This window comes from Trichosurus vulpecula, chromosome 6, assembly GCF_011100635.1.
Source record: "Trichosurus vulpecula isolate mTriVul1 chromosome 6, mTriVul1.pri, whole genome shotgun sequence".
NCBI classification, from domain to species: domain Eukaryota; kingdom Metazoa; phylum Chordata; class Mammalia; order Diprotodontia; family Phalangeridae; genus Trichosurus; species Trichosurus vulpecula.
In genome coordinates, this window is record NC_050578.1 from 235,851,752 (window position 1) to 235,867,005 (window position 15,254).

Here is a 15,254-nt window from a genome sequence, read left to right on the forward strand (position 1 = left end):
GAAGGGGTCCATAGACTTCAGAATTTTGCCAAAGGGGTACATGATACAAAAAGGGTAAGAACTTAGATGCTGTCTAATAGCGTTTTTGATTCCAAGTTCTATAATCCTAGCCATCCTCCATTAGCTGTAGCATATCAATCATCAGCCCACCCATCATCACAGATTAGATGTCTTTACACAAAACGCATAAGGGAATATTCTCATCCCTTATTTGGAGACTGTATTCTCCTGCTGCCAATTTACAGGCAGGTACTTACAGAAATTGAACTTCGAAGATTTCAAAATTTATAAGGGATTTTCAAGAGTCATTTTTTGTTCCAGTTTAGAAGTGAAAAGTCATTTACCTTTGAATCACATGCTTATTCTTGAATGTTTACTTATGGCAGAAAAGAATTTAAGAAAAGAAGGACAAATGGTATTCCCCGGGATTTGTGCATTGCTTCTATTCATACAGTTCCTAGGGTTAGGAATCAAAAATGGACTTAGTTGTTGTTGGCCCATAGTAAAAGTAGATGATAATAGACAAATCTAGAAAGTATTTTAGAAATCACCTCATTGTATACTGGGAAACTGAGGCCCAGAGAGAGAAACGACACTCCCCAAACCTTTACAGCTTGCTCACCAGCAGAAACCAGATGTAAAGTCAGGTATCTCAGGAACCATAGTGACTGTCATTTTCAGTGAGAATACTTACATAGTCAGATACTCCAAATGATTTGTTTCAAAATGAATTTTTTTCCCAAATTGAAATATATGTATTTATTTTAGCCTAGAAGAATTACTTGTGTTAAATGATGTTGAAAATTGCATTTCGGTGACAGTACAATGGGTCCACACAAACCTCAAGTATACCAAGTGAAATAAAAGGTGGGGGGTGGGGTTCTTCATATTTATTTGAATGGTTTCTGTTGTTCAGTCGTTTTCAGTTCTGTTTAACTCTTTGTGACCCCATTTGGCATTTTTCTTGGCAGAGATACTGGAATGGCTTGCCATTTCCTTCTCCAGCTCATTTTACAGCTGTGGAAACTTGGTTAAACAGGGTTGAGGGACTTGTCCAGGGTCACACAGCTAGTATATGTCTGAGATCACATTCGAACTCAGGAAGATGAGTCTTCCTGACTCCAGGTTTGGCGTTCTATCCACTGCACCACCTAGTTGCCCACGAATGGTTTGGTGATGTATTCACAATTCAGGTAAGCAAACCAAAGTACAATTAATGAATGATATTTTTAGGCATAAAACTCCACAAAGATAAATTTCAAACGTTCATAGAACTATAAATTGTTAGCATTAAAAGGAGACTGTGAGTTGACTTAATTTACTCCTTTTTTTTTTGTATTTTTTTTACCCTTGACCCAGAGATGTTATGATAAGAAAAGATGTGATAAGATCACACTGCTCATGAGTGTCTGAGCTTTATCTCACACTCTCATGCTGCTCGTTGTTCCTTTACAGATTATTTTATGAATATCATTAAGGTTATTGAGTATACAGATTAAACAAAAAAACAACATAAACCTTAGCAAGAGGACCACACCTAGAAGGTAGGAAACCTCTTCCATTCTTGATGTCCACCAGTCACTGAGTCCTGGACTCCAAACACAGAGATCAAGTGATTTCCAGGCCAGAGCTTCCTTAGGAGAGTACTATGCCAAAACGACTACATAAGGCTTCTTGTAGTAATTTGAAAGACCATCAATCCATTGGATCACAATATTGTGTTGCAAATTTGGAAAGAGACAGAAATTGATTTTAGAGTTTTCTCCAAACACTGTTTGTCGAGGCTTCTCTTATGAGTTCTCAGGTGGCTGAAATGAAAGGAATCTATTCTGGTAGTAAGTGACACCTAGTATAATTAAAGCCCTACAAAATTAGACTGTTAAACATTTAGTGACAATGGAAAATTATTCTCATATATCCATGTTAAGATTTCACAAAGCCAAGCAGGTTGTTGCTACAATCAGTACTCTGCTGTCTTCAAGTCAAATATTAAATTACTTCCTGTTGAAGAGAGTTTTATCTTATGACAAAAGAAAATATGTCACTTTTACAGAAATGCAGAAAGTAAGAATGACATTTTGGGAACTCAAACAATTATACATGAGAAAATCTAACTGGATTTTTCCTAAGATTCATTTATTGTTGTTATTTGATCATTTTCAGTTGTGTCCAACTCTTTGTAACCCCATTTAGGGTTTCATTGGTAAAGTTACTAGAATGGTTTGCCATTTCCTTCTTCAGCCCATTTTATATATGAGGAAATTGAAGCAAATGGGTTAAGTGACTTGCCCAGGGTCACACAGCTTTTATGTGTCTGAGGACAGATTGGAAATCAAGAAGTTGAGTCTTATTGAATCCAGGCCCAGCACTTTATCCATTATAGCATCCTCGCTGCCCTGTTAAGATTCATAGATGGAACTTAGCCTGATTGCACATGAGAGCTAACAATATACAGGAACATTTTATGTATGTTTCGTTGAACCTTGCCTTAGCTACTTAATTAAGGAAAAGCTGCACAGTATCAAGACAAACAAATTAACATTATATGCCTCTGCTTCTCCTGGGGACACTAAAGCACTTATCTTTAGAACACTAATTGCCACAGTTAGGATTCTGCTTAAAAAAATAAAAAGTGCTAATACTTGCTAAAAGTACAGTTCTGACAAATGAGAAAGATGAGTGAATTGAACATCACTCAGCTTTGCAGACAAACATCTTGCTCAATTGCTAGGGCATCATTATTTTAGCAAAGAGGAGCCTATTCATCTCACAAATGGATCCCATCCCAAGAAACTCTCACTTGCAGCTATGGGTTTCATAACCTGCCATTTTAAAATCATTTGTTCCCCTTTTGGAAGTTTCTTTACTCAGTATAATTTGAAGGGGAGGAAAATTGGCTCCTGACTCATCATCTGGCTCCCTAGACTAATGAAATTATGCACAAGGATGTTACAAGAAAACCGCTCTTGAAAATATTCACGGAAAGAAGTAAAGTCACTTAATCACGCCCACCAGAGGAAATCAGTGAAGTGGGATAGCTAGCAAATGGAGATCCAAAAGCTCAGATTCTTTAAAAAAAAATACAACAATTCAGCAAACACTGTTTTATCCAAGGGTGGAATAGAATGCACAATTTAAATAAGCACTATGCCCGTGAATCTGATTCCCTCTCAGAAAACACTGTGAGAATTCACAAGTGTGACTAACCCTGAGAGATGGATGGACAATGAAAATGCACTGTCATGGAAGGATTGATTCCAGAATGATGACTCAATGATCCCCAGGAGTATTTATGAGTCATAGCCTACATTCTTTCAGGTGAGGGAGCAAGCTAATAATGATACTATCTCTATTGTGAAGTTACCTGGGTGGGACAGTAGATAGAGTGGTGGGCCTCAAGTCAAGAAGATTCATCTTCCTGAATTCAAATCTGCTCTCAGACACTTACTCGTTATGTGACTCTTGGCAAATGATTAAACCTGTTTGCCTCAGTTTCTTCATCTATAAAATGAGCTGGAGAAGGAAATGGCAAACCACTCCACTGTCTTTGCCAAGAAAACCTCAAGTGGGGTCACGAAGAGTTGAACATGACTGAACCACAACCCACAAAATTGTCCCAGGTTCGTCAGGATAAAACTGATGTAGCTTCAGATTGGTGTTTATTAATGAGAATGTAGGGTTCCTGGTAATTAATTAATTAAAGAAAAAAATGGGGCAGTTAGGTGGCACAGTGAATAGAGCACTGACTCTGGAGTCAGGAGGACCTGTGTTCAAATGTGACCTTACACACTTGAGAGTTACTAGCTGTGTGACCTTGGGCAAGTCACTTCACCCCAATTGCCTCGCCTCCCCCCGTCCAAAACAAAACCAAAAAATAATTAATGTGGAGGAGGGAAAAGATACAACTTGTTTAAGGATAAGGATAATAAAACTAATAAGTAATAACTGTCAGAGTACATGGTTTCTTGATTAGGTCTTTCCAATTTGAGAGATTGACAAGTAATAGCTCCAAGGCATCACCAGATTTAGAGGTGAAATGCTTATACTGAGGATAGACATGTGAACACCAGGTTTTGGTTGTACTTCTTTCTGCCTTTAGAATCACACATGTAAAAGAACTCTTTCTCCAGCATTAAGCCTTAGGTATTGGTTTGATGGGGCTCTCCTATAGACCCTCACTGCCATTCCCTGTTTGCCTGGGGTTCCAGTCACTCAGGTTAGCTTAGAGAAGCGGAAGCAATTTTTTCTCTTCTTCTTTCCTTTGTTTCTTGAAAATGACATATGGTTCTCTAGTCTTTTAAAGGGTTTTGTAGCTAAGCCCTACTTTGTTAACACCTGGGGGCTCAGTTACAAAGGGAAATTGCAGCTTTACAATGTTCTTATCAATTGTTCCTGGACACATTTACTAATATGGCAGCCGTTCCACTTTCCTTATACTTAGTTGCGAGTCTCTTGCCTGACTGTCCCCAGTCAATCTGACTCAACAATAACTCATGAAATTCCTTTATTCTACCTCCCCCTCCGAAAACTAAACAAACAAAAAAAAAAACCACAAGCAATAATAAGTCACATAAGAAATATCAAGACTCTTTCAGTCTTTTCTAGAACCAAACAGTTTCAGTGCTAGCAAAAAAGAAACTGAAAGATATTCAGGCTACCCTTGATTTATGCATGGAGTGTCATATTGAGACATTTCTTTAAAACAAACTTGAAGCCCCTTAGTAAAAAAAAAAAAAAAAAAAGGGATACACACATCCATACATAGTAGTGCCATGTCAGGTATTGATAAACAAGGAAGCGACAAACAGATCTTCTTGTGACAGTTCCTTAATTGATAAAAACATCCTCTGTGCAAATCACATCATCACATCATAGAAAGCAGTGCATAATGCAACTGTAGGAATACTAAAGGGACCTTCTTCATTTATTCACCCAACAAGTATTTCCAAAATGATAACTATGTATAAGGCACTGGGCTAGGGGCCATAGGTTAAAAGGGGTAAAAATAAAACAATCCCTAACCTCTAGGAACTCATGGTGTTTTGGGGCAAAATGAGTCAGCCAGTAAACATTTATTAAGCACCTACTGTGTGTCAAGCAGTGTGCTAAGCAATGAGGATACAAAAAGAGAAAAAATATATAGTTCCTACTTTCAAGAAACTCACCATTTAATGAGGAGCTCACATTGCAATGACATGTACTGTTGTTCTGTTATTTTCAGTTGTGTTTGACTCTTTATGACCCCATTTAGGGTTTTCTTGGCAGAGATACTGGAGTGGTTTGTCATTTCCTTTTCCAGCTCGTTTTACAATTGAGGAAACTGAGGCAAACAGGTTTAAATGATTTGCCCAGGGTCACACAGCTAGTAAGTATCTGAAGACAGATTTGAACTCAGGTCTTCCAGACTCAAAGGCTTAAATTTTTTTTCCTATACCCCCCAGATTCTTAGCTAGGGATTCTAAGAGATACATATGAGAAGTGTGGCATCTTCAAAAGAGCAATGCCCTGTGCCTGAGACCCAGCTATGCCAGTTCTGCCCTTCCTCTACTTAACCATTTTATTTCCTCCCTGTGCTATGCAAGGTTCTAACCTCTTCTCTCAAACACTCAGGGCAACTACCCACATCAGCTGCAGATGCCACTGGGAAAAACTCAAGCCTTACCTCTCTTCCCCATCCCCATTACCTTGTGCCAATGGCAGGCATTCCTTGTAAACAAAACCAGTGAGTAGGAGTCCTATTAGCCCTTTCATTTTTTGGAGATAAGATGAATCAGGAAGGCTGAATAGATATGGATGAATTGTGATTGGCATCAAAGGTATTATTATATTTCCCCCCAAACCCTGCTCTCATTCAAACTTCCTTCTTACTGTCACTGGCAACACCATTCTTCTAGTCACCCACATTCAAACAACTTGGTGTTATTTTCAATTCTTCACTTTCCCTCATATAGCCAATCAATTGCCAGTTATTTGCACTTGTATTTCTTTCATAACTGACCCCTTCTCTTACATAGATGCCATGTTAGTTCATGCTCTCCTTGTCTGTTGTCTGGAGTGATCCAAAACCTACTAATCATTTTCCTTATTTCAACTTGTCCTTCACTCCAATCCATTCTCCACCCAGGTGCCAATGTGGTCTTCCTAAAGCACAGGTCTAACCATGGCACTCTTCTAGTCACTCAATTCCAGTGGTTCCCCATTGACTCTCAGGTCAATATTATTTTGTCTTTCACTCTTGAAAAATTTATGTTTCTTCACATTCTAAAATGTACACAGCATAATAAAATTTATTTTTTATATTAATACATATTTATGGAATAAAACAAGCATTTCCATTACATAGTATAATAAAAATGTGGATTGTACGCAAAACTGCAAATCTAATAAGTGTAACTTGCTATTTCTTTTAAATATACAATGAAATTATCATATAAATTTCTTTTTCTTCTTTTTTTCTACCCTCCTCCCACCCTGCCATAGAGATGGCTACCATTATATACAAATAGGTGTGTATGTGTATGTACATATGTATGTATATACATATATATGTATATACGTACATACATATATGTATATACATATATGTATGTATGTGTATGTACATATGTATGTATATACATATATGTATATACGTACATACATATATGTATATACATATATGTATATATGTACACATATATGTATATACATACATATGTGCATATACATACACACATATATAAATGACATATGTGTGTAAAATTATTCTATACATACTTGTATTTATCTGTTCTTTCTCTAGATTCAGATAGTATCTTTCTTCATATATCCTTTGTGGTTAATTTGGATATTTATAATAGTCAAAATAACCTATTCACTCAAAGTCGTTCTTAAAGCAATATTGCTGTTACTGTATACAATGTTCACTTGGTTCTGTTCGTTTCACTCTTCATTATCTCATGCAAGTCTTTCCATGTTTTTCTAAGGTCATTGAGCTCATAATTACTTACAGCAGAATAGTATTCCATCACTAATGATTCCATCAGCACAACTTGTTCATCCATCCCCCAACTGATGGGCATCCCTGTGAGACAAAAAAAAAAAATAACAATGTAGATCTGTTTAGCAAATTATTGTTTAGGACACTAAAAGGATAAATAACTTTTGTAGGACCACACAACCTATAACTTAGGTATTATATACATATACATATACATATACATATACATACACATACACATATACGTGCATGTGCACGTGCACATATACATATGCACACATATGCACACATATACATATGCATACACGTACATACATATATACACATATACACACATAAACATACATGTATACATACATGTATGTGTGTATGTGTGTATGTATATGTGTGTATATAGCTATATATACCTATATATCTATATCTATCTATCTATCTATCTATCTATACTATCACCTGAGAGGACCATTGACTTATAGCAGCACAAAGCAGAGGGAACAAATAAAACTTAGGGCTTGAATATCTATAAACAAATATGCGGCCAAGGGTTAATAAGGCAAACTAAGCTTCTTAGCAAAATGAAATGAATTTTGCCTCTTATGAATTAGTAAGAGTTGGTGTGATGTGATTTCTGATTAGAATCTGGGAAACTTTATTTGAGCAAGATGAGAACTGATAAAAGGAGTGGTGGAATAGCATTACATATCAGTGTATACTCACATGAAGAAATTCACAAAGCAGAGGAAGGAAACATGATGAAAAGTATCTGGGTGAAGATAAATGGAAGAAAGAACAGAAGTTATTCTGTTCTGGAAGTATGTAGCAGAGCAGCTAGTCAGCAGAAGTACTTGAATGATGAGTTGAGGAAAGAGATCACAAACCTGATAGAGAGAAAGGCAATAAAAGAGATAGGTGACTTCAATTATCTAGATATCTACTAAAGTTCCCTCTGCTAAAAACCTGAACAACTGATAAATTATTGAGTTGCCAAAAGGAAATTAGTAGAGGGGACCTGATTCTGCCTGATAAAGAGAAACCCAAAGCTGAAATGGACGATATGGGAACTTAGGAGGAAGTGATCTTTCCATCTTAGAATTTGTGACATGTAAGGGGAGAAAAGGCTGCCCCAGTACAATGTTCACCATAGATTTGGGTAGACTGTGTTTCTTTACGGACCAATAACTCAGAAGGAGTGGCTGACTCAGCAGGAATACTGTTCAGTCTACCCAAGAACATGGTTGGCATTAGTATCAGCTTGGAGAATGATATAAAAGTTGTGAGGACGGGAGGGGATGGTGAATTAAGCTTTTAAAAAAGGACCTTGAGTTCAGAAAAAAAAAGCCTACCAAAAAAAAGCACAGTAATTTGCATTCCTGGCAGATTCATTCAAATTTGGGTTTTTGTTGTTGTAAAAATATATATACATATATGTATATGTATATGCATATGTGTGTATGTATGTGTATATATGTATGTATATATGTGTATATGTGTGTGTGTGTGTGTGTATTTTTTTTTCTTTGTAAATGTGTGCCTAGGAAAACAAATTTCCTTATTGATCGTATCTCTTATTAGGAATATCTCATAATGAACTAACCTAGTCTTTAGATTACCTTCTTTCTTTTTGTCTCCAGGAATTAACCTTTCTCTTATGCTTTTCTCATTAATAGAACATAATAGTTGGCCCATAACATTTTCAAATAATTTAGACAAAAGGAAAGGTAGAATTCTGTGGTCTAAAATCCTATAAGGGAAGTCACTTCCAAGAGCTACAGATTCCTCAAGTACAAATTCAGATTACATGAACACAAACAATTTAAATGAGAGCTAAAGAGGGGGGTGGCAGTAGGGTGGGACTATTTAAAGAAACCAATATGGATAAACAAGTTCCCCCCCCCTGCTCTCTCTCTCTCTCTCTCTCTCTCTCTCTCTCTCTCTCTCTCTCTCTCTCGCTCTCTCGCGATCTCCCTCTCTCTCTCTCTCTCTCTCTCTCTCTCTCTCTCTCTCTCTCTCTCTCCCTCTCTCTCTCTCTCTCCCTCTCTCCCTCCCTCTCCCTCTCTCCCTCTCTCTCCCTTCCCTTCTCTCCCCCTTTCTTTTTCTTCCCTTTTTTGTCTCTGTGTCTCTAGCTCTCTCTCCTTAAATGTATAGAAGATTGAAGTAAAGGTGGATCACTGAGGAGGGGAAGAGTACATAGAGTCAGATAGGAAAAGCACAAAATGAACTTGTATGCAATGAATGCTAAGGACAGCAGAAAGAACTTTCATTCTGTGGCAGTTAAGAAAGGGAGAGAGAGAGAAAAATTTTTGGAAAGAAGGTAAGATGGTGGGAGGAGAGAGATAGAGACTGAGAGACAGAGAGAGACAGAAAGACAAAGTGAGAGAGAGAGAGAGAGAGAGAGAGAGAGACAGAGAGAGACAGAGAGAGACAGAAAGACAGAGTGAGAGAGAGAGAAAGGGAGAGAGAGACAGAGACAGAGAGAGACAGAGAGCAACAGAGACAGAGAGAGAGAAAAATGGCTGCTTGGGAATATGATGAAAGAAAACAAAGAAAAATCAGAATTACTCAGTTTTCACTTGGCTCTTCAGTGGCCTTGATAGTTTAGGGATTTGGAGGGACTGGTAGATAATGCAGATACCTAACACATTCAGTTAGGTGGTGAACAAGGATGAATGGAGTCCTTATCCAGTTGCAAGGCATTGACAGTAAACATCTGGTTGTTCTTAAATTGCATAGGATTTAGGACTTTCATAGGAATGGACTTTACAGCTTATCTAGTCATAGCAATAACTAATGTACAGCAAATGGGGCATAAGCATGTGGCAGGCACACAAAACTAACACATGGACTCCTTTAACAGCTAATACCTAATTTCTAAAAAGAAGTTCTTAGTATCTACATATGCGGGTGGGGCAGTGGAGGGAGCACTGGGTCTGGAGTTAGGAATATGGTTTCAGATCTAGCCTCAGACACTTACTAGATATACGACCTTTGATAAATCACTTAACCTCTGCCCATCTCAGTTTCCTCAAGTGCAGAATGTAGCTAAACAACAGCTTCTACCTCTCTGGGGTCATTGTGAGGTAATTATGAGATAACATTTGTTAAAGTACTTAGCACAATGTACATAATAGATACCGGATAGATGCCTATTTACTTCCTTTCTTTCCTGGATAGCAAGAATAATTAAATAGAAGGCTGCCAGGTTACATGCATTGATAATAACATTGCTCAGCCGTTTTTTCAGTTGTATCCAACTCTTTGTGACCATGTTTGGGATTTTCTTGGCAAACATACTAGAATGGTTCCCCATTTCCTTCTCCCGCTCATTTTACAGATGAGGAAATTGAGTTAAGTGACTTGCCTAGGGTCACACAGCTAGTAAGTGCCTGAGGCCAAATTTGAACTCAGGAAGATGAGTCTTCCTGACTTCAGGCCCAGCACTCTATCCGTTGTGCCACCTACCTGCCTCCGTCGATAATGATACCCACTTTGAAAATAACGATGATTTGCTTTTAAAGCCCATCATAAGCTGACTCCTTCCTCCATTTCTGATCTTCTATGTACTCTTCATTCTAATGACACTGGCCTCCCTTTAACATTCCCTCTAACAATGAACTCATATGTCAACTCAACCTGTTGCAGTATGAAAGGCAACATGGTGGAAAGGATAGAGTCTTGGTTTCATCATCAGGAAAAAAGTAGGCTCAAATCCCACTTCTGACATTTATTTGGTTTTGTTATCACACACAAGTCACTTAATCTCTCTGAGCTACACTTTCCTCATTTGCAAAATACTCTTCTAATGTGAAAAATGTCATCCTGAGACCCATCAATAAAATGGTAAGCAATAGGAATGGGTGAGTTACAAATCTGATTTGATGCTATAATTGATGCTGCTTGCCCCAGGTGCCCAAATCGTTACTCATTTCTCTGCAGCTGGTCAACCTCTTTATTTAGCAGAAAAGGAAGCTCAGACCCAGAAAGGCAAGATGCATTGGTTGAGGTTATATAGTTAGTAAGTAGCAGAGTCAGGATTTTATCTTTATCTTCCAACTCCAAATCCAGTGGCCTTTCCAATATCCTATGTTGACAAAAACAGTTCCTACAACAAGATCCTATAGGGTTCTCTGTTACTTGGGGCCTACAAGTCAACAAGCAGCAAGCATTAGCAACCGTTACTTATATGCCAGGCAATGTGTTAAGCACTGGGTCTTTAAAAGACAGGCAGAAATTGTTCTTGCCCTCAAGGATCCAACAATTTAATGGAGGAGACAACAAACAGCAATGTACAAATAAAATATATACAAGAAATATTTGGGTATAATGGAAGAGAGAAGGCAATAGCATTAAAGGGGCCTGGTAAAGACTTCTCGAAAAAGCTGGGATTTTAGCTGAAACTTGAAGGAAGCCAGGGAAGCCAGGAGGCAGAGATCAGGAGCAAGAGAATTTCAGGAATAGGAGATAGTGAAAATGTCTGGCACCAGGAGCCAAGTGTCTTGTGAGTGGAACAGTCAGGAGGCCAGTGTCATTAGAACGAAGAATACATAGAAGATCCAAAATGGAGGAAGAAGTCAGCTTGTGAAGGGCTTTAAAAGCAAATCAGAGGGTTTTCTAGGTTATTCTGGAGGTAATAGGGAGCCACTGGAGTTTATTGACTAGGAAAATGACAAAGTCAAGTCTGTACTTTGGGAAGATCCACTTGACAGCTGAATAGAAGGTGGACCTAAGTGTGGAGAGACTAGAGACAAGGAGACCAACCAAAAGGCTATTGCCATAGTCCGGAGGTGAGGTGACAAGGGTCTGCACCAGGATGGTGGCAGCGTCCAAGGAGAGAAAAAAGGGGTATATGAGAGATGGTGCATATTTCGAAGATAGACTAAATAAAATATAGCAACAGATGTAGTAATGCAGGCTAGATGATAAGAAAGTTAGGTGGAATCAATCTGTTTCAAATGATGGGCCTAAAGGATGGTGACAAATAGATTGTTTTCAGTTTGGAAGGGGTCACACAACTAGTAAGTATCTGAGGTCTTTCTAAGGTACAGAGCTTTATCTGCTGTGCTACTTAGCTGCCTGGCAAGTATCATTTTTTAAAGGTGGTGGTGGTGACGGTGGTGGTAATGGTGGTGGTTGTCGTAGCAGTTGTAGTAGAGATAATGATAATGTTGTTCAATCATGTCCGACTCTTGGGACCCTGTGGACCATAGCACACCAGTGCCATCCATGGAATTTTCTTGGCAAAGATACTGGAGTGGTTTGCCATTTCCTTCTCCAGGGGATTAAGTCAAACATAGGTTAAGTGACTTGCCCAGGGTCACGAAGCTAGTAAGTATCTGAGACTGAATTCGAACTCAGGTCTTCCTGATATCAGGTCCAGTGCCTTATCCATTGAACCATCTAGCTACCTGCAATGCTAAATGCCAATACTGTCAATTGAATGGAACTTTAATGCATGCAAACCAGTTTATATTAAAATTATATTATTTGAGTCACATAGCAATTTTGTGACATAAGTAACATGGCAGCTGCTATTATTCCCAGCTTAAAGATGAAGGAACTGAAGTTCAGGGAAGTTTACAGACTAAGAAAATTTCCAAGAAGGAATTTGACCCTAAGTCAGACACTTTGGTCAATCCACCATCCCATCTAACTGTTCCTGACTGGCTTTGGGTGCAGCATTCTTTTTATCATCACATAATGCAATCAAAACATTATTTCTCATACCGAGAGGAGCATAAAGCAATGGAATTGCCTCATGTGGCTTGTATTGGATCTGAAGGTAATTCCATACTCATGTTTTGAACAGTGGCGAGGTTGTCAGAATGAATCCATAAGCTCCCCAGGGGATAGTAGTCAATGGAATGAATACGTTTTGGAATGTTGGTTTAAACAACCGATCCGCAAGAGATAATATTTCCAAAGCACTTTTCGAGCCTTAAAGCACTATATAAAATGCTAGATTTAATTACTGTTCTTGCTGCTGCTGCTTCTGCTGCTGCTGCTACCACCACATAACTACAGCTGTGATAATGCTGATGACAATGATGACAACTGGTACTACCACTGCATACACCAATATTCGTATCAGCCGGCCTCTTTTAAAGCTTTTCTGATGGAGGTTCTCGTGCACATTCATAACAAACAACAGGAAAGCTGAAAAAGTTTTTCTTTTTTTTGAGAACTAGGAAAGTGAAAATTTGTTCTTCAAAGCTCAGACAAATTAGGATCAGTGTGCAAGTTAACAGTGAGAAGGGAATTTATAATTTCCATATTAATACGATATGTATAACGAAGGTACTAATAATTTAGTTTTCTCAAGAGCTGCCTCTTTGGCTTGGGTGTCAGAGCTTGCACTGCAGCTTACACTGATTAATCAAAACTCTGACAATGCTCATAATCACTGGACCTTAAGTGAAGCAAATCAAAGACTGTAGAAAGATTGTAGTTCCCGTCACAGATCTGCTTCTGTACAGTAGGGGAGGTGGTCACCACCCCGAAAGACTTGACTCCAGAATTGTATAGTGGGATTTGTGGGTTTCTCATGGGAAACCACTAAATGATTGTTTGTAATTCACCTTCCTCCCTCCTGTCCCCCCCTTGAAATTTAAGTATATAACCTGTGCTTTTACTTCAGCTCAGAGAACATTCCTCACTCTGAAAATGATTAATTAAACTACTTGATTACAGGCACTCCAGTCTTTAGGCCTCCTTTGTGCAGCTTGAAGCATTTTTGGGTTAGAGACTGGCTCAGTAAAAATCCTGTTAACAGCAGGAAGGCACGTTTTGCCTCAATTTAAGCAATAACTTCCAATCATAAAACTTGGAGCTAGAAGGGATTAAAAAAAATGATGTGGTCTTTAATGCTTAGAGCTGTCTATAAAGTGGAAAAGGCTGCTTAAGGAGGAGAAGTCCTTCCTCACTGGGTGTATTCCAAGCAGTATGTTTATCATCATGTGGAGTTTGTATCCTGGGGTGTGGTCATTCATCAAGCAAGGAGTCCAACCATCTGACCTTTATGGTCTTTTCCAATTCTAAGGTACTGTCATCAGGGGGAAAATCTAGGCTATGGTAGTATGTCATAGATCCAGATACCACTAAGTAAAATGAATGAATGAATGAATCAATGAATTAATGAATGAATGACTAAATAAATAGATCCCCTTTTTAATACAAATGTTGCTGTTTAAGCTAGGTTTTGAAAGAGGGGGGAAATCATTCCTTTTAATCTAATCTCATCAATCCATTTTCAGGATAATGGTGTCGAAATTTCTTTCTAAATATAGTATCATTACTATTGTTCTAGTAGATGATGAAAATAAAATGTATATAACAAATTATAGGCCCACCCTTTCTTCCTGCCTTCCTTCCACCCTCCCTCCCTCTTTCCCTTCCTTCCTTCCTCCCTTTGTCACTTCCTTCTTTCCTTTTTTTCTTCCTTCCTTCCTTCCTTTCTTTCTTTCTTTCTTTCTTTCTTTCTTTCTTTCTTTCTTCCCATTTTCTTTCTTTCTTTTCTTCTTTCCATTCTCATTCTTTCTTTCTTTCCTCCCTGCCTCCCTCTCTCCTTTCTTTCTTCCTTCCTTCCTTTCTTTCTTTCTTTCTTTCTTTCTTTCTTTCTTTCTTTCTTTCTTTCTTTCTTTCTTCCTCCCTCCCTCCTTTCTTTCTTTCTCTTTCTTTCTTTTTCTTTCTTTCCTTCCTTCCTTCCTTCTTTCTTTCTTTCCTTTTCTCTTTCTCTTGTCTTCCACCAATACTACTCATTGACTTTTCTTCATTTTAAGTTCATTCAATCCATATTTATCGCACAATCAAGATTCTAGTAGATTTTTTTTTGCCAACTTTGAGTATGCTCTTTTGTCTTTTTCAGTGTTCTCAATGATATACACACACACACACACACAAACACCTATACATATACAAACGCACACCCTAACCTCCCAGTTCCAACTGTTTTTCTACTCTTTTTCTATCATTTACTCTTCGACCATCCCCAGCTTCAATGAGAGATGGTCATATCCTTGATCTTGTCACCACCCACAAAGGTTCCACTTCCATGTTCATAAACTCCCAAATTCCTTTATCTGATCATAATATCTTGTCATATTTTCCTTTTGTGTTATAACCGCTAAACCTGACCTTCATCATCACCATGATTTCCAGTCCCTCCATCCTCCAGTTCTTTATTAGGTAATCACAGTATACTGTCTATCCTTCCCCATATTGACCCTTTGGTTGCCCAGTTCAACTCAGTACTCTCATCTCTTGATTCCATTTTCCCTTATCC